General features: G+C 43.6%; 5 non-coding genes across 5 annotated transcripts; all 5 read right to left on the bottom strand.

The window, feature by feature from the left end:
* Window positions 1–1,868: 1,868 nt before the first annotated feature.
* trnav-aac (transfer RNA valine (anticodon AAC)) lies at window positions 1,869–1,943 on the bottom strand. The gene has a single exon. It is a non-coding gene; the product is annotated as a tRNA-Val (tRNA).
* Window positions 1,944–4,612: 2,669 nt separating this feature from the next.
* Window positions 4,613–4,685, bottom strand: trnav-cac (transfer RNA valine (anticodon CAC)). Its single transcript has one exon. It is a non-coding gene; the product is annotated as a tRNA-Val (tRNA).
* Window positions 4,686–9,238: 4,553 nt separating this feature from the next.
* trnav-cac (transfer RNA valine (anticodon CAC)) lies at window positions 9,239–9,311 on the bottom strand. The gene has a single exon. It is a non-coding gene; the product is annotated as a tRNA-Val (tRNA).
* A 2,672-nt stretch (window positions 9,312–11,983) lies between these two features.
* Window positions 11,984–12,056, bottom strand: trnav-cac (transfer RNA valine (anticodon CAC)). Its single transcript has one exon. It is a non-coding gene; the product is annotated as a tRNA-Val (tRNA).
* Window positions 12,057–14,728: 2,672 nt separating this feature from the next.
* On the bottom strand, window positions 14,729–14,801 carry trnaa-cgc (transfer RNA alanine (anticodon CGC)). The gene has a single exon. It is a non-coding gene; the product is annotated as a tRNA-Ala (tRNA).
* Window positions 14,802–18,624: the final 3,823 nt, after the last annotated feature.

Genomic DNA, 18,624 nt, shown 5'->3' with positions numbered 1-18,624 from the left:
AGAGCACAGATAAGTTATTCAATTAAGGATTCTCCTTCAGTTAACATTTCTTTAGTTGTGCAAATGAAGATCATAAGTCAATTAATGATGTTTTCCCATGAAGGCAGGATAACATTTAATGATTATGCATTTTCTAAGTAAAAGCCCATGTGATTCAAGGCGAAGTGGCAAATTGGATCCAAATTTGGCTCAGAGGCAGGAAGCAAAGGGTAATGTTTGATGGGTGTTTTTGTGACTGGAAGGATGTTTCCAGTGGGGTTCCACAGTTTTCAGTGCCAGATCCATTGCTTCTTATGGTATTTATCAATGATCTAAACTTGAATATAGGTGTTATGATTACGAAGTTTTCAGGTGTTATTAAAATAGGCAGTGTGGTTGATAATGAAGAAGAAAGCTGGAGACTCCAGGAAGATATCAATCAACTGATAAGGGGGTAGAGCAGTGGCAAATTGAATTTAATCCAGAGATGTGAGAGATCGCGCATTTGTGGAGGGCTAACAAGGAAAGGGAATACACATCAACTGGTATGACATTGAGAAGTGTAGAGGAACAAAGGTAACTGGGATTGCTTGTCCACAGATCCCTGAAAGTAGCTGACCAGTTGGAAAAGTTGATTAAGAAGTCATGTGGAATGATTGCATTTATTGGCAGAAGCAAGGAACAGAACAGCAAGTGGGTTGTGCTAGAACTGTATAAAATTCTGGTTAGGCCACAGCTGGAGTACTGCGTGCAGTTCTGGTCACCGCATTGAAGGAAGAACGTGAATACGCTGGAGAGGGAACAGAGGAGGTATTTACGTAGATGTTGCCGGGAGTGGAGCAACTTTGCTATGAGGACAGATTGGATAGGATGGGTTTGTTTTCCTTGGAACAGAGGAGGCTGATGGGCGACCGCATTGAGGTGTATAAAAATAGGAGAGGCCTAGATATTGTTGATTAAAAGGGTCTATTTCACATAGTGGAGTGGTCAACAACCAGGCTGCATAATTTAAAAGTAATTAGTGTAAGGGTTAAAGGGGATTTGAAGTGAACATTCTGCATGCAGATGTTTGTGGGGGTTTCAAACTCACTGCCTGAAAGTGTGGTGCAGGCAGAAACCCTCACCACCTTTAACAAGTTCTTAGATGTGCACATGAAATGCAATAAGGTGCAGGGGGACACACCTGAAACTGGGCATTTGTTGGCCGGTGCAGATACGTTGGGCGTAAATGACTCCTTCCATGCTGTAAACCTCTATGATTATATAATTATCGGTTAGGATTACTTTCATGATGCAAAACGTGGGAATCAGATAATTAATGCTGTTTCCAGTGAAGAAGTGTTCGTGCAAGCTGGGGCTCGAACTCAGGAAGCTGAGATGAAGCATCTTATGAGGCTGCTGTTCGGAGCACGGGGAGCGTTGTCTGGAACGGTGGCATTTTGCAGCCCAGTGAAGGGCGGTAAACCGCTGTTTGATGCTGCATTCTCCGCTTTCCGCCGGCAGCGGCTGATTGGAGAGTGTGGGAGCGGAAGTTAGGGCTTGTCCCGCCCTCACTCACTCTGGAGCTGAGGAAGAGCGATTAGTCGATGGGTTTGTTTGTGGCTTTAATTTTCTGTTGTGAAGCGTGGTGGCGTGGCAGGATCCTTCAATAATCTCTCACAGCTGACCTGAATGCACGGAATGTGCAGCTTTGAGATATGGTTTCTCCAGCGTCAGGGCTGGAAGCGGGAGGGAGTGAGAGACACTGTGTAGAATTTGAGTGTGAACAGAACTGTAGAGAGAAATCAGCAAATGGAACAGCATCGTGAGACACTGCACTCTGTTAACATTGAACCACTAATATGAATGATTTAATTTTATCTAATCATTAATTGAACACGTTTGCATAATGTTTCCACCCGGTTTTGAACCGGGGACCTTTCGCGTGTTAGGCGAACGTGATAACCACTACACTACGGAAAAACTGGTGCAATAACATCGTTGGGAACATAACCAGAGCTTTAACCTCAACAGCTGGACTACACTTCTGGAGCTTGTGTCACGAGAATCGAATAACGGTGCGATATTTAGCAAGGTTGTGAGTGTGGCAGGAATTGATCCCGTGTTTCTCTGCCTTTATACATAGGAACAGGAGTGGCCATTCCTCAGCAAGTGGTTAGAATCTGGAATACACTTCTCTAAAGGGCGGTGGAGTCAGACTCAATCTTATCTTTCAAAACGGAGTTGGATAAGAATCCGAATGAAAAAAATTGCACAGCTGTGGGTAAATGACAGGGGAGTGAGACTTGTTGAGAGTTGGCATGGGCTCGACGGGCTGCATCCATTCCCTTATTCTTTGATTCTATAAGTTAGTGGCACATTTAATAGTGTGCATGTCAGCAGAATATTGAAAGGGACATGGATTCAGTCGACACAACGAGAGGCATCTGATTCAGAAGATTCGGGTGCACGAAAATTCGGGTTTAATGACTTTAAAAGCATCATTTTTCTTTTATGAAGATTCGGTCAGAGAAATGTTTGAAAAATAATTTTTTGCTGAAAAGGGCTCAGCACTTTATCTTCTTTTTGGCTGTTAGGGCCACACTTCTTTTCGATGGTATTTTTCCAGAATGTTTATTTTCTTTGCTGTTTCACAATAACCAGTCCCTTGCACTGCAGTCTATCTCACTGTTTCCAACGTCCCATGTACATGTTACCAGCAAGGAACATTTTGAAGCAGACTTCTAAAGCACACTGTCCAATATGGTTTATGGATTCAGAGGTAAAGTGCAGAGCACAGATAAGTTATTCAATTAAGGATTCTCCTTCAGTTAACATTTCTTTAGTTGTGCAAATGAAGATCATCAGTCAATTAATTATGTTTTCCCATGAAGGCAGGATAACATTTAATGATTATGCATTTTCTAAATAAAAGCCCATGTGATTCAGGGCGAAGTGGCAAATTGGTTCCAAATTTGGCTCAGAGGCAGGAAGCAAAGGGTAATGTTTGATGGGTGATTTTGTGACTGGAAGGATGTTTCCAGTGGGGTTCCACAGTTTTCAGTGCCAGATCAATTGCTTTTATGGTATTTATCAATGATCTAAACTTGATTATAGGTGTTATGATCAAGAAGTTTTCAGGTGTTATTAAAATAGGCAGTGGGTTGATAATGAAGAAGAAAGCTGGAGACTACAGGAAGATATCAATCAACTGATAAGGGGGTAGAGCAGTGGCAAATGGAATTTAATCCAGAGATGTGAGAGATCGCGCATTTGTGGAGGGCTAACAAGGAAAGGGAATACACATCAACTGGTATGACATTGAGAAGTGTAGAGGATAAAGGTAACTGGGATTGCTTGTCCACAGATCCCCGAAGGTAGCTGGCCAGTTGGAAAAGTTGGTTAAGAAGTCATATGGAATGGTTGCATTTATTGGCAGAAGCAAGGAACAGAACAGCAAGTGGTTTATGCTAGAACTGTATAAAATTCTGGTTAGGCCACAGCTGGAGTACTGCGTGCAGTTCTAGTCACCGCATTGAAGGAAGGACGTGAATACGCTGGAGAGGGTACAGAGGAGCTTTACGTAGTTGTTGCCGGCAGTGGAGCAACTTTGCTATGAGGACAGATTGGATAGGATGGGTTTGTTTTCCTTGGAACAGAGGAGGCTGATGGGCGACAGTATTGAGGTGTATAAAAATAGGAGGGGCCTAGATATTGTTGTTTAAAAGGGTCTATTTCACATAGCGGAGTGGTCAACAACCAGGCTGCATAATTTAAAAGTAATTAGTGTAAGGGTTAAAGGGGATTTGAAGTGAACATTCTGCATGCAGATGTTTGTGGGGGTCTCAAACTCACTGCCTGAAAGTGTGGTGCAGGCAGAAACCCTCACCACATTTAACAAGTTCTTAGATGTGCACATGAAATGCAATAAGGTGCAGGGGGACACACCTAAAACTGGGCATTTGTTGGCTGGTGCAGATACGATGGGCTTAAATGACTCCTTCCATGCTGTAAACCTCTATGATTATATAATTATCGGTTAGGATTACTTTCATGATGCAAAACGTGGCAATCAGATAATTAATGGTGTTTCCAGTGAAGAAGTGTTCGTGCAAGCTGGGGCTCGAACTCAGGAAGCTGAGATGAAGCATCTTATGAGGCTGCTGTTCGGTGTACGGGGGGCGTTGTCTCGAACGGTGGCATTTTGCAGCCCAGTGAAGGGCGGTAAACCGCTGTTTGATGCTGCATTCTCCGCTTTCCGCCGGCAGCGGCTGATTGGAGAGTGTGGGAGCGGAAGTTCGGGCTTGTCCCGCCCTCACTCATTCTGGAGCTGGGGAAGAGCGATTAGTCGATGGGTTTGTTTGTGGCTTTAATTTTCTGTTGTGAAGCGTGGTGGCGTGGCAGGATGCTTTAATAATCTCTCACAGCTGACCTGAATGCACGGAATGTGCAGCTTTGAGATATGGTTTCTCCAGCGTCAGGGCTGGAAACGGGAGGGAGTGAGAGACACTGTGAAGAATTTGAGTGTGAACAGAACTGCAGAGAGAAATCAGCAAATGGACCAGCATCGTGAGACACTGCACTCTGTTAATATTGAACCACGAATATGAATGATTTAATTTTAGCTAATCATTAATTGAACACGTTTGCATAATGTTTCCTCCCGGTTTCGAACCAGGGACCTTTCGCGTGTGAGGCGAACGTGATAACCACTACACTACGGAAATGCTGTGGAAGTCGCATTGTTGGGAACATAACCAGAGCTTTAACCTCAACAGCTGGACTACACTGATGGAGCTTGTGTCACGAGAATAGAATGACGGTGCTATATTTGGCAAGGTTGTGAGTGTGGCAGGAATTGATCCCGTGTTTCTCTGCCTTTATACAGAGGAACAGGAGTGGCCATTCCTCAGCAAGTGGTTAAAATCTGGAATACACTGCTCTAAAGGGCGGTGGAGTCAGACTCATTCTTATCTTTCAAAACGAGTTGGATAAGTATCCGAATGAAAAAAATTGCACAGCTGTGTGTAAATGACAGGGGAGTGAGACTTGTTGAGAGTTGGCATGGGCTCGACGGGCTGCAACCATTCCCTTATTCTTTGATTCTATAAGTTAGTGGCACATTTAATAGTGTGCATGTCAGCAGAATATCGAAAGGTGCGTGGATTCAGTCGAGAGCCATCTGATTCAGAAGATTTGGGTGCACGAAAATTCGGGTTTAATGACTTTAAAAGCATCATTTTTGTTTTGTGAAGATTCGGTCAGAAAAATGTTTGGGAAAATAATTTTTTGCTGAAAAGGGCTCAGCACTTCATCTTCTTTTTGGCTGTTAGGGTCAGACTTCTTTTCGATGGTATTCTTCCAGAATGTATATTTTCTTTGCTGTTTCACAATAACCAGTCCCTTGCACTACAGTCTATCTCACTGTTTCCAACGTCCCATGTACATGTTACCAGCAAGGAACATTTTGAAGCAGACTTCTAAAGCACACTGTCCAAAATGGTTTATGGATTCAGAGGTAAAGTGCAGAGCACAGATATGAGAAGAAGCTTGCAGGGAACATTAAGACGGATTGCAAAAGTTTCTATAGATATGTAAAGAGAAAAAGGTTAGTAAAGACAAATGTAGGTCCCCTGCAGTCAGAATCAGGGGAAGTCATAACGGGGAACAAAGAAATGGCGGACCAATTGAACAAGTACTTTGGTTCGGTATTCACGAAGGAGGACACGAACAACCTTCCGGTTATAAAAGGGGTCGGGGGGTCTAGTAAGGAGGAAAAACTGAGGGAAATCCTTATTAGCCGGGAAATTGTGTTGGGGAAATTGATGGGATTGAAGGCCGATAAATCCCCAGGGCCTGATGGACTGCATCCCAGAGTACTTAAGGAGGTGGCCTTGGAAATAGTGGATGCGTTGACAGTCATTTTCCAACATTCCATTGACTCTGGATCAGTTCCTATGGAGTGGAGGGTAGCCAATGTAACCCCACTTTTTAAAAAAGGAGGGAGAGAGAAAACAGGGAATTATAGACCGGTCAGCCTGACATCGGTAGTGGGTAAAATGATGGAATCAATTATTAAGGATGTCATAGCAGTGCATTTGGAAAGAGATGACATGATAGGTCCAAGTCAGCATGGATTTGTGAAAGGGAAATCATGCTTGACAAATCTTCTGGAATTTTTTGAGGATGTTTCCAGTAGAGTGGATAAGGGAGAACCAGTTGATGTGGTATATTTGGACTTTCAGAAGGCGTTCGACAAGGTCCCACACAAGAGATTGATGTGCAAAGTTAGAGCACATGGGATTGGAGGTAGTGTACTGACATGGATTGAGAACTGGTTGTCAGACAGGAAGCAAAGAGTAGGAGTAAATGGGTACTTTTCAGAATGGCAGGCAGTGACTAGTGGGTTACCGCAAGGTTCTGTGCTGGGGCCCCAGCTGTTTACACTGTACATTAATGATTTAGATGAGGGGATTAAATGTAGTATCTCCAAATTTGCGGATGACACTAAGTTGGGTGGCAGTGTGAGCTGCGAGGAGGATGCTGTGAGGCTGCAGAGCGACTTGGATAGGTTAGGTGAGTGGGCAAATGCATGGCAGATGAAGTATAATGTGGATAAATGTGAGGTTATCCACTTTGGTGGTAAAAACAGAGAGACAGACTATTATCTGAATGGTGACAGATTAGGAAAAGGGGAGGTGCAAAGAGACCTGGGTGTCATGGTACATCAGTCATTGAAGGTTGGCATGCAGGTGCAGCAGGCGGTTAAGAAAGCAAATGGCATGTTGGCCTTCATAGCAAGGGGATTTGAGTACAGGGGCAGGGAGGTGTTGCTACAGTTGTACAGGGCATTGGTGAGGCCACACCTGGAGTATTGTGTACAGTTTTGGTCTCCTAACCTGAGGAAGGACATTCTTGCTATTGAGGGAGTGCAGCGAAGGTTCACCAGACTGATTCCCGGGATGGCGGAACTGACCTATCAAGAAAGACTGGATCAACTGGGCTTGTATTCACTGGAGTTCAGAAGAATGAGAGGGGACCTCATAGAAACATATAAAGTTCTGACGGGGTTAGACAGGTTAGATGCAGGAAGAATGTTCCCAATGTTGGGGAAGTCCAGAACCAGGGGTCACAGTCTAAGGATAAGGGGTAAGCCATTTAGGACCGAGATGCGGAGGAACTTCTTCACCCAGAGAGTGGTGAACCTGTGGAATTCTCTACCACAGAAAGTTGTTGAGGCCAATTCACTAAATATATTCAAAAAGGAGTTAGATGAGGTCCTTACTGCTAGGGGGATCAAGGGGTATGGCGAGAAAGCAGGAATGGGGTACTGAAGTTGAATGTTCAGCCATGAACTCATTGAATGGCGGTGCAGGCTAGAAGAGCCGAATGGCCTACTCCTGCACCTATTTTCTATGTTTCTATGTTTCTATTCAATTAAGGACTTTCCTTCAGTTAACATTTCTTTAGTTGTGCAAATGAAGATCATCAGTCAATTAATGATGTTTTCCCATGAAGGCAGGATAACATTTAATGATTATGCATTTTCTAAGTAAATGCCCATGTGATTCAGGGCGAAGTGGCATATTGGATCCAAATTTGGCTCAGAGGCAGTAAGCAAAGGGTAATGTTTGATGGGTGTTTTTGTGACTGGAAGGATGATTCCAGTGGGGTTCTGCAGTTTTCAGTGCCAGATCCATTGCTTTTTATGGTATTTATCAATGATCTAAACTTGAATATAGGTGTTATGATTACGAAGTTTTCAGGTGTTATTAAAATAGACAGTGGGTTGATAATGAAGAAGAAAGCTGGAGACTCCAGGAAGATATCAATCAACAGATAAGGGGGTAGAGCAGTGGCAAATGGAATTTAATCCAGAGATGTTAGTGATAGCGCATTTGTGGAGGGCTAACAAGGAAAGGGAATATACATCAACTGGTATGACATTGAGAAGTGTAGAGGAACAAAGGAAACTGGGATTGCTTGTCCACAGATCCCTGAAGGTAGCTGGCCAGTTGGAAAAGTTGGTTAAGAAGTCATATGGAATGGTAGCATTTATTGGCAGAAGCAAGGAACAGAACAGCAAGTGGGTTATGCTAGAACTGTATAAAATTCTGGTTAGGCCACAGCTGGAGTACTGCGTGCAGTTCTAGTCACCGCATTGAAGGAAGGACGTGAATACGCTGGAGAGGGTACAGAGGAGATTTACGTAGTTGTTGCCGGGAGTGGAGCAACTTTGCTATGAGGACAGATTGGATAGGATGGGTTTGTTTTCCTTGGAACAGAGGAGGCTGATGGGCGACAGTATTGAGGTGTATAAAAATAGGAGGGGCCTAGATATTGTTGTTTAAAAGGGTCTATTTCACATAGCGGAGTGGTCAACAACCAGGCTGCATAATTTCAAAGTAATTAGTGTAAGGGTTAAAGGGGATTTGAAGTGAACATTCTGCATGCAGTTGATTGTGGGGGTCTCAAACTCACTGCCTGAAAGTGTGGTGCAGGCAGAAACCCTCACCACATTTAACAAGTTCTTAGATGTGCACATGAAATGCAATAAGTTGCAGGGGGACACACCTAAAACTGGGCATTTGTTGGCCGGTGCAGATACGATGGGCTTAAATGACTCCTTCCATGCTGTAAACCTCTATGATTATATAATTATCGGTTAGGATTACTTTCATGATGCAAAACGTGGCAATCAGATAATTAGTGGTGTTTCCAGTGAAGAAGTGTTCGTGCAAGCTGGGGCTCGAACTCACGAAGCTGAGATGAAGCATCTTATGAGGCTGCTGTTCGGTGTACGGGGAGCGTTGTCTCGAACGGTGGCATTTTGCAGCCCACTGAAGGGCGGTAAACCGCTGTTTGATGCTGCATTCTCCGCTTTCCGCCGGCAGCGGCTGATTGGAGAGTGTGGGAGCGGAAGTTAGGGCTTGTCCCGCCCTCACTCATTCTGGAGCTGGGGAAGAGCGATTAGTCGATGGGTTTGTTTGTGGCTTTAATTTTCTGTTGTGAAGCTTGGTGGCGTGGCAGGATCCTTTAATAAAAGCTGACAGCTGACCTGAATGCACGGAATGTGCAGCTTTGAGATATGGTTTCTCCAGCGTCAGGGCTGTAAACGGGAGGGAGTGAGAGACACTGTGCAGAATTTGAGTCTGTACAGAACTGCAGAGAGAAATCAGCAAATGGAACAGCATCGTGAGACACTGCACTCTGTTATAATTGAACCACTAATATGAATGATTTAATTTTATCTAATCATAAATTGAACACGTTTGCATAATGTTTCCGCCCGGTTTCGAACCGGGGACCTTTCGCGTGTGAGGCGAACGTGATAACCACTACACTACGGAAACGCTGTGGCAGTAGCATTGTTGGGAACATAACCAGAGCTTTAACCTCAACAGCTGGACTACACTTATGGAGCTTGTGTCACGAGAATAGAATGACGGTGCTCTATTTAGCAAGGTTGTGAGTGTGGCAGGAATTGATCCCGTGTTTCTCTGCCTTTATACATCGGAACAGGAGTGGCCATTCCTCAGCAAGTGGTTAAAATCTGGAATACACTGCTCTGAAGGGCGGTGGAGTCAGACTCATTCTTATCTTTCAAAACGAGTTGGATAAATATCCGAATGAAAAAAATTGCACAGCTGTGGGTAATTGACTGGGGAGTGAGACTTGTTGAGAGTTGGCATGGGCTCGACGGGCTGCAACCATTCCCTTATTCTTTGATTGTATAAGTTAGTGGCACATTTAATAGTGTGCATGTCAGCAGAATATTGAAAGGGACATGGATTCAGTCGGCACAACGAGAGGCATCTGATTCAGAAGGTTTGGGTGCACGAAAATTCGGGTTTAATGACTTTAAAAGCATCATTTTTGTTTTGTGAAGATTCGGTCAGAAAAATGTTTGGGAAAATAATTTTTTGCTGAAAAGGGCTCAGCACTTCATCTTCTTTTTGGCTGTTAGGGTCACACTTCTTTTCGATGGTATTCTTCCAGAATGTATATTTTCTTTGCTGTTTCACAATAACCAGTCCCTTGCACTACAGTCTATCTCACTGTTTCCAACGTCCCATGTACATGTTACCAGCAAGGAACATTTTGAAGCAGACTTCTAAAGCACACTGTCCAATATGGTTTATGGATTCAGAGGTAAAGTGCAGAGCACAGATAAGTTATTCAATTAAGGACTCTCCTTCAGTTAACATTTCTTTAGTTGTGCAAATGAAGATCATCAGTCAATTAATGATGTTTTCCCATGAAGGCAGGATAACATTTAATGATTATGCATTTTCTAAGTAAATGCCCATGTGATTCAGGGCGAAGTGGCATATTGGATCCAAATTTGGCTCAGAGGCAGTAAGCAAAGGGTAATGTTTGATGGGTGTTTTTGTGACTGGAAGGATGATTCCAGTGGGGTTCCGCAGTTTTCAGTGCCAGATCCATTGCTTTTTATGGTATTTATCAATGATCTAAACTTGAATATAGGTGTTATGATTACGAAGTTTTCAGGTGTTATTAAAATAGGCAGTGGGTTGATAATGAAGAAGAAAGCTGGAGACTCCAGGAAGATATCAATCAACTGATAAGGGGGTAGAGCAGTGGCAAATGGAATTTAATCCAGAGATGTGAGAGATCGCGCATTTGTGGAGGGCTAACAAGGAAAGGGAATACACATCAACTGGTATGACATTGAGAAGTGTAGAGGATAAAGGTAACTGGGATTGCTTGTCCACAGATTCCCGAAGGTAGCTGGCCAGTTGGAAAAGTTGGTTAAGAAGTCATATGGAATGGTTGCATTTATTGGCAGAAGCAAGGAACAGAACAGCAAGTGGTTTATGCTAGAACTGTATAAAATTCTGGTTAGGCCAAAGCTGGAGTACTGCGTGCAGTTCTAGTCACCGCATTGAAGGAATGACGTGAATACGCTGGAGAGGGTACAGAGGAGCTTTACGTAGTTGTTGCCAGCAGTGGAGCAACTTTGCTATGAGGACAGATTGGATAGGATGGGTTTGTTTTCCTTGGAACAGAGGAGGCTGATGGGCGACAGTATTGAGGTGTATAAAAATAGGAGGGGCCGAGATATTGTTGTTTAAAAGGGTCTATTTCACATAGCGGAGTGGTCAACAACCAGGCTGCATAATTTAAAAGTAATTAGTGTAAGGGTTAAAGGGGATTTGAAGTGAACATTCTGCTTGCAGATGATTGTGGGGGTCTCAAACTCACTGCCTGAAAGTGTGGTGCAGGCAGAAACCCTCACCACATTTAACAAGTTCTTAGATGTGCACATGAAATGCAATAAGGTGCAGGGGGACACACCTAAAACTGGGCATTTGTTGGCCGGTGCAGATACGATGGGCTTAAATGACTCCTTCCATGCTGTAAACCTCTATGATTATATAATTATCGGTTAGGATTACTTTCATGATGCAAAACGTGGCAATCAGATAATTAATGGTGTTTCCAGTGAAGAAGTGTTCGTGCAAGCTGGGGCTCGAACTCAGGAAGCTGAGATGAAGCATCTTATGAGGCTGCTGTTCGGTGTACGGGGAGCGTTGTCTCGAACGGTGGCATTTTGCAGCCCAGTGAAGGGCGGTAAACCGCTGTTTGATGCTGCATTCTCCGCCTTCCGCCGGCAGCGGCTGATTGGAGAGTGTGGGAGCGGAAGTTAGGGCTTGTCCCGCCCTCACTTATTCTGGAGCTGTGGAAGAGCGATTAGTCGATGGGTTTGTTTGTGGCTTTAATTTTCTGTTGTGAAGCTTGGTGGCGTGGCAGGATCCTTTAATAAAAGCTCACAGCTGACCAGAATGCACGGAATGTGCAGCTTTGAGATATGGTTTCTCCAGCGTCAGGGATGGAAACGGGAGGGAGTGAGAGACACTGTGAAGAATTTGAGTGTGAACAGAACTGTAGAGAGAAATCATCAAATGGACCAGCATCGTGAGACACTGCACTCTGTTAATATTGAACCACGAATATGAATGATTTAATTTTATCCAATCATCAATTGAACACGTTTGCATAATGTTTCCGCCCGGTTTCGAACCGGGGACCTTTCGTTTGTGAAGCGAACGTGATAACCACTACACTACGGAAATGCTGTGGCAGTAGCATTGTTGGGAACATAACCAGAGCTTTAACCTCAACAGCTGGACTACACTTATGGAGCTTGTGTCACGAGAATAGAATGACGGTGCTATATTTCGCAAGGTTGTGAGTGTGGCAGGAATTGATCCCGTGTTTCTCTGCCTTTATACATAGGAACAGGAGTGGCCATTCCTCAGCAAGTGGTTAAAATCTGGAATACACTGCTCTAAAGGGCGGTGGAGTCAGACTCATTCTTATCTTTCAAAACGAGTTGGATAAGTATCCGAATGAAAAAAATTGCACAGCTGTGTGTAAATGACAGGGGAGTGAGACTTGCTGAGAGTTGGCATGGGCTCGACGGGCTGCAACCATTCCCTTATTCTTTGATTGTATAAGTTAGTGGCACATTTAATAGTGTGCATGTCAGCAGAATATTGAGAGGGACATGGATTCAGTCGGCACAACGAGAGGCATCTGATTCAGAAGATTTGGGTGCACGAATATTCGGGTTTAATGACTTTAAAAGCATCATTTTTGTTTTGTGAAGATTCGGTCAGAAAAATGTTTGGGAAAAGAATTTTTTGCTGAAAAGGGCTCAGCACTTCATCTTCTTTTTGGCTGTTAGGTCAACACTTCTTTTCGATGGTATTCTTCGAGGTGGATATTTTCTTTGCTGTTTCACAATAACCAATCCCTTGCACTACAGTCTATCTCACTGTTTCCAACGTCCCATGTAAATGTTACCAGCAAGGAACATTTTGAAACAGACTTCAAAAGCACAGTGTCCAAAATGGTTTATGGATTCAGAGGTAAAGTGCAGAGCATAGATAAGTTATTCAATTAAGGACTCTCCTTCAGTTAACATTTCTTTAGTTGTGCAAATGAAGATCATCAGTCAATTAATGATGTTTTCCCATGAAGGCAGGATAACATTTAATGATTATGCATTTTCTAAGTAAAAGCCCATGTGATTCAGGGCGAAGTGGCAAATTGGATCCAAATTTGGCTCAGAGGCAGGAAGCAAAGGGTAATGTTTGATGGGTGTTTTTGTGACTGGAAGGATGTTTCCAGTGGGGTTCCACAGTTTTCAGTGCCAGATCCATTGCTTTTATGGTATTTATCAATGATCTAAACTTGAATATAGGTGTTATGATGACGAAGTTTTCAGGTGTTATTAAAATAGGCAGTGTGGTTTATAATGAAGAAGAAAGCTGGAGACTCCAGGAAGATATCAATCAACTGATAAGGGGTTAGAGCAGTGGCAAATGGAATTTAATCCAGAGATGTGAGAGATCACGCATTTGTGGAGGGCTAACAAGGAAAGGGAATACAATTCAACTGGTATGACATTGAGAAGTGTAGAGGAACAAAGATAACTGGGATTGCTTGTCCACAGAACCCTGAAGGTAGCTTGCCAGTTGGAAAAGTTGGTTAAGAAGTCATATGGAATGGTTGCATTTATTGGCAGAAGCAAGGAACAGAACAGCAAGTGGGTTATGCTAGAACTGTATAAAATTCTGGTTAGGCCACAGCTGGAGTACTGCGTGCAGTTCTGTTCACCGCATTGAAGGAAGAACGTGAATACGCTGGAGAGGGTACAGAGGAGATTTACGTAGATGTTGCCGGGAGTGGAGCAACTTTGCTATGAGGACAGATTGGACAGGATGGGTTTGTTTTCCTTGGAACACAGGAGGCTGATGGGCGACAGCATTGAGGTGTATAAAAATAGGAGGGGCCTAGATATTGTTGATTAAAAGGGTCTATTTCACATAGTGGAGTGGTCAACAACCAGGCTGCATAATTTCAAAGTAATTAGTGTAAGGGTTAAAGGGGATTTGAAGTGTACATTCTGCAAGCAGATGTTTGTGGGGGTCTCAAACTCACTGCCTGAAAGTGTGGTGCAGGCAGAAACCCTCACCACATTTAACAAGTTCTTAGATGTGCACATTAAATGCAATAAGTTGAATGGGTACTCACCTAAAACTGGGCATTTGTTGGCCGGTGCAGATACGATGGGCTTAAATGACTCCTTCCATGCTGTAAACATCTATGATTATATAATTATCGGTTAGGATTACTTTCATGATGCAAAACGTGGCAATCAGATAATTAATGGTGTTTCCAGTGAAGAAGTGTTCGTGCAAGCTGGGGCTCGAACTCAGGAAGTTGAGATGAAGCATCTTATGAGGCTGCTGTTTGGTGTACGGGGAGCGTTGTCTCGGACGGTGGCATTTTGCAGCCCAGTGAAGGGTGGTAAACCGCTGTTTGATGTTGCATTATCCGCTCTCCACCGGCAGCCACTGATTGGAGAGTGTGGGAGCGGAAGTTAGGGCTTGTCCCGCCCTCACTCACTCTGGAGCTGGGGAAGAGCGATTAGTCGATGGGTTTGTTTGTGGCTTTAATTTTCTGTTGTGAAGCGTGGTGGCGTGGCAGGATCCTTTAATAATCTGTCACAGCTGACCTGAATGCACGGAATGTGCAGCTTTGAGATATGGTTTCTCCAGCGTCAGGGCTGGAAACGGGAGGGAGTGAGAGACACTGTGCAGAATTTGAGTGTGTACAGAACTGCAGAGAGAAATCAGCAAATGGAACAGCATCGTGAGACACTGCACTCTGTTATTATTGAACCACTAATATGAATGATTTAATTTTATCTAATCATAAATTGAACACGTTTGCATAATGTTTCCACCCGGTTTCGAACCGGGGACCTTTCACGTGCGAGGCGAACGTGATAACCACTACACTACGGAAACGCTGTGGCAGTAACACCGTGGGGAACATAACCAGAGCTTTAACCTCAACAGCTGGACTGCACTTTTGGAGCTTGTGTCACGATAATAGAATGACGGTGCTATATTTAGCAAGGTTGTGAGTGTGGCAGGAATTGATCGCGTGTTTCTCTGCCTTTATACATGGGAACAGGAGTGGCCATTCCTCAGCAAGTGGTTAGAATCTGGAATACACTGCTCTAAAGTGCGGTGGAGTCAGACTCAATCTTATCTTTCAAACCGAGTTGGATAAGTATCCTAATGAAAGAAATTGCACAGCTTTGGGTAAATGACAGGGGAGTGAGACTTGTTGAGAGTTGGCATGGGCTCGACGGGCTGCAACCATTCCCTTATTCTTTGATTCTATAAGTTGTGGCACATTTAATAGTGTGCATGTCAGCAGAATATTGAAAGGGACATGGATTCAGTCGGCACAACGAGAGGCATCTGATTCAGAAGGTTTGGGTGCACGAAAATTCGGGTTTAATGACTTTAAAAGCATCATTTTTGTTTTGTGAAGATTCGGTCAGAGAAATGTTTGGGAAAAGCATTTTTTGCTGAAAAGGGCTCAGCACTTCATCTTCTTTTTGGCTGTTAGTGCCACACTTCTTTTCGATGGTATTCTTCCAGAATGTATATTTTCTTTGCTGTTTCACAATAACCAGTCCCTTGCACTAAAGTCTATCTCATTGTTTCCAACGTCCCATGTACATGTTACCAGCAAGGAACATTTTGAAACAGACTTCTAAAGCACAGTGTCCAAAATGGTTTATGGATTCAGAGGTAAAGTGCAGAGCACAGATAACTTATTCAATTAAGGACTCTCCTTCAGTTAACATTTCTTTAGTTGTGCAAATGAAGATCATCAGTCAATTAATGATGTTTTCCCATGAAGGCAGGATAACATTTAATGATTATGCATTTTCTAAGTAAAAGCCCATGTGATTCAGGGCGAAGTGGCAAATTGGATCCAAATTCGGCTCAGAGGCAGGAAGCAAAGGCTAATGTTTGATGGGTGTTTTTGTGACTGGAAGGATGTTTCCAGTGGGGTTCCACAGTTTTCAGTGCCAGATCCATTGCTTTTTATGGTATTTATCAATGATCTAAACTTGAATATAGATGTTATGATTCCGAAGTTTTCAGTTGTTATTAAAATAGGCAGTGTGGTTGATAATGAAGAAGAAAGCTGGAGACTCCAGGAAGATAACAATCAACTGATAAGGTGGGAGAGCAGTGGAAAATGAGAGATCGCGCATTTGTGGAGGGCTAACAAGGAAAGGGAATACACATCAACTGGTATGACATTGAGAAGTGTAGAGGAACAAAGGTAACTGGGATTGCTTGTGCACAGATCCATGAAGGCAGCTGACCATTTGGAAAAGTTGATTAAGAATTCATATGGAATGGTTGCATTTATTGGCAGAAGCAAGGAACAGAACAGCAAGTGGGTTATGCTAGAACTGTATAAAATAGTGGTTAGGCCACAGCTGGAGTTCTGCGTGCAGTTCTGGTCACCGCATTGAAGGAAGAACGTGAATACGCTGGAGAGGGTACAGAGGAGATTTACGTAGATGTTGCCGGGAGTGGAGCAACTTTGCTATGAGGACAGATTGGATAGGATGGGTTTGTTTTCCTTGGAACAGAGGAGGCTGATGGGCGACCGCATTGAGGTGTATAAAAGTAGGAGGGGCCTAGATATTGTTGATTAAAAGGGTCTATTTCACATAGTGGAGTGGTCAACAACCAGGCTGCATAATTTAAAAGTAATTAGTGTAAGGGTTAAAGGGGATTTGAAGTGAACATTCTGCATGCAGATGTTTGTGGGGGTCTCAAACTCACTGCCTAAAAGTGTGGTGCAGGCAGAAACCCTCACCACATTTAACCAGTTCTTAGATGTGCACATGAAATGCAATAAGTTGCAGGGGTACACACCTAAAACTGGGCATTTGTTGGCCGGTGCAGATACTATGGGCGTAAATGACTCTTTCCATGCTGTAAACCTCTATGATTATATAATTATCGGTTAGGATCACTTTCATGATGCAAAACGTGGCAATCAGATAATTAATGCTGTTTCCAGTGAAGAAGTGTTCGTGCAAGCTGGGGCTCGAACTCAGGAAGCTGAGATGAAGCATCTTATGAGGCTGCTGTTCGGAGCACGGGGAGCGTTGTCTGGAACGGTGGCATTTTGCAGCCCAGTGAAGGGCAGTAAACCGCTGTTTGATGCTGCATTCTCCGCTTTCCGCCGGCAGCGGCTGATTGGGGAGTGTGGGAGCGGAAGTTAGGGCTTGTCCCGCCCTCACTCACTCTGGAGCTGAGGAAGAGCGATTAGTCGATGGGTTTGTTTGTGGCTTTAATTTTCTGTTGTGAAGCGTGGTGGCGTGGCAGGATCCTTTAATAATCTCTCACAGCTGACCTGAATGCACGGAATGTGCAGCTTTGAGATATGGTTTCTCCAGCGTCAGGGCTGGAAACGGGAGGGAGTGAAAGACACTGTGTAGAATTTGAGTGTGAACAGAACTGCAGAGAGAAATCAGCAAATGGAACAGCATCGTGAGACACTGCACTCTGTTGACATTGAACCACGAATCTGAATGATTTAATTGTATCTTATAATTAATTGAACACGTTTGCATAATGTTCAGCCCGGTTTCGAAACGGGGACCTTTCGCGTGTTAGGCGAACGTGATAACCAGTACACTACGGAAACGCTGGTGCACTAACATCGTTGGGAACATAACCAGAGCTTTAACCTCAACAGCTGGACTACACTTCTGGAGCTTGTGTCACGAGAATCGAATTACGGTGCTATATTTAGCAAGGTTGTGAGTGTGGCAGGAATTGATCCCGTGTTTCTCTGCCTTTATACATAGGAACAGGAGTGGCCATTCCTCAGCAAGTGGTTAGAATCTGGAATACACTTCTCTAAAGGGCGGTGGAGTCAGACTCAATCTTATCTTTCAAAACGGAGTTGGATAAGTATCCGAATGAAAAAAAATTGCACAGCTGTGGGTAAATGACAGGGGAGTGAGACTTGTTGAGAGTTGGCATGGGCTCGACGGGCTGCATCCATTCCCTTATTCTTTGATTCTATAAGTTAGTGGCACATTTAACAGTGTGCATGTCAGCAGAATATTGAAAGGGACATGGATTCAGTCAGCACAACGAGAGGCATCTGATTCAGAAGATTCCGGTGCATGAAAATTCGGGTTTAATGACTTCAAAAGCATCATTTTTCTTTTGTGAAGATTCGGTCAGAGAAATGTTTGAAAAAGAATTTTTTGCTGAAAAGGGCTCAGCACTTCATCTTCTTTTTGGCTGTTAGGGCCACACTTCTTTTCGATGGTATTCTTCCAGAATGTATATTTTCTTTGCTGTTCCACAATAACCAGTCCCTTGCACTGCAGTCTATCTCACTGTTTCCAACGTCTCATGTACATGTTACCAGCAATGACCATTTTGAAGCAGACTTCTAAAGCACAGTGTCCAAAATGGTTTATGGATTCAGAGGTAAAGTGCAGAGCACAGATAAGTTATTCAATTAAGGATTCTCCTTCAGATAACATTTCTTTAGTTGTGCAAATGAAGATCATCAGTCAATTAATGATGTTTTCCCATGAAGGCAGGATAACATTTAATGATTATGCATTTTCTAAGTAAAAGCCCATGTGATTCAGGGCGAAGTGGCAAATTGGATCCAAATTTGGCTCAGAGGCAGGAAGCAAAGGGTAATGTTTGATGGGTGTTTTTGTGACTGGAAGGATGTTTCCAGTGTGGTTCCACAGTTTTCAGTGCCAGATCCATTGCT

The sequence above is a fragment of the Pristiophorus japonicus genome, chromosome 3 (genome assembly GCF_044704955.1).
Source record: "Pristiophorus japonicus isolate sPriJap1 chromosome 3, sPriJap1.hap1, whole genome shotgun sequence".
NCBI lineage: Eukaryota > Metazoa > Chordata > Chondrichthyes > Pristiophoridae > Pristiophorus > Pristiophorus japonicus.
The sequence above is the reverse complement of the archived record's forward strand: the minus strand, read 5'-3'. Positions and strand labels throughout refer to the sequence as shown.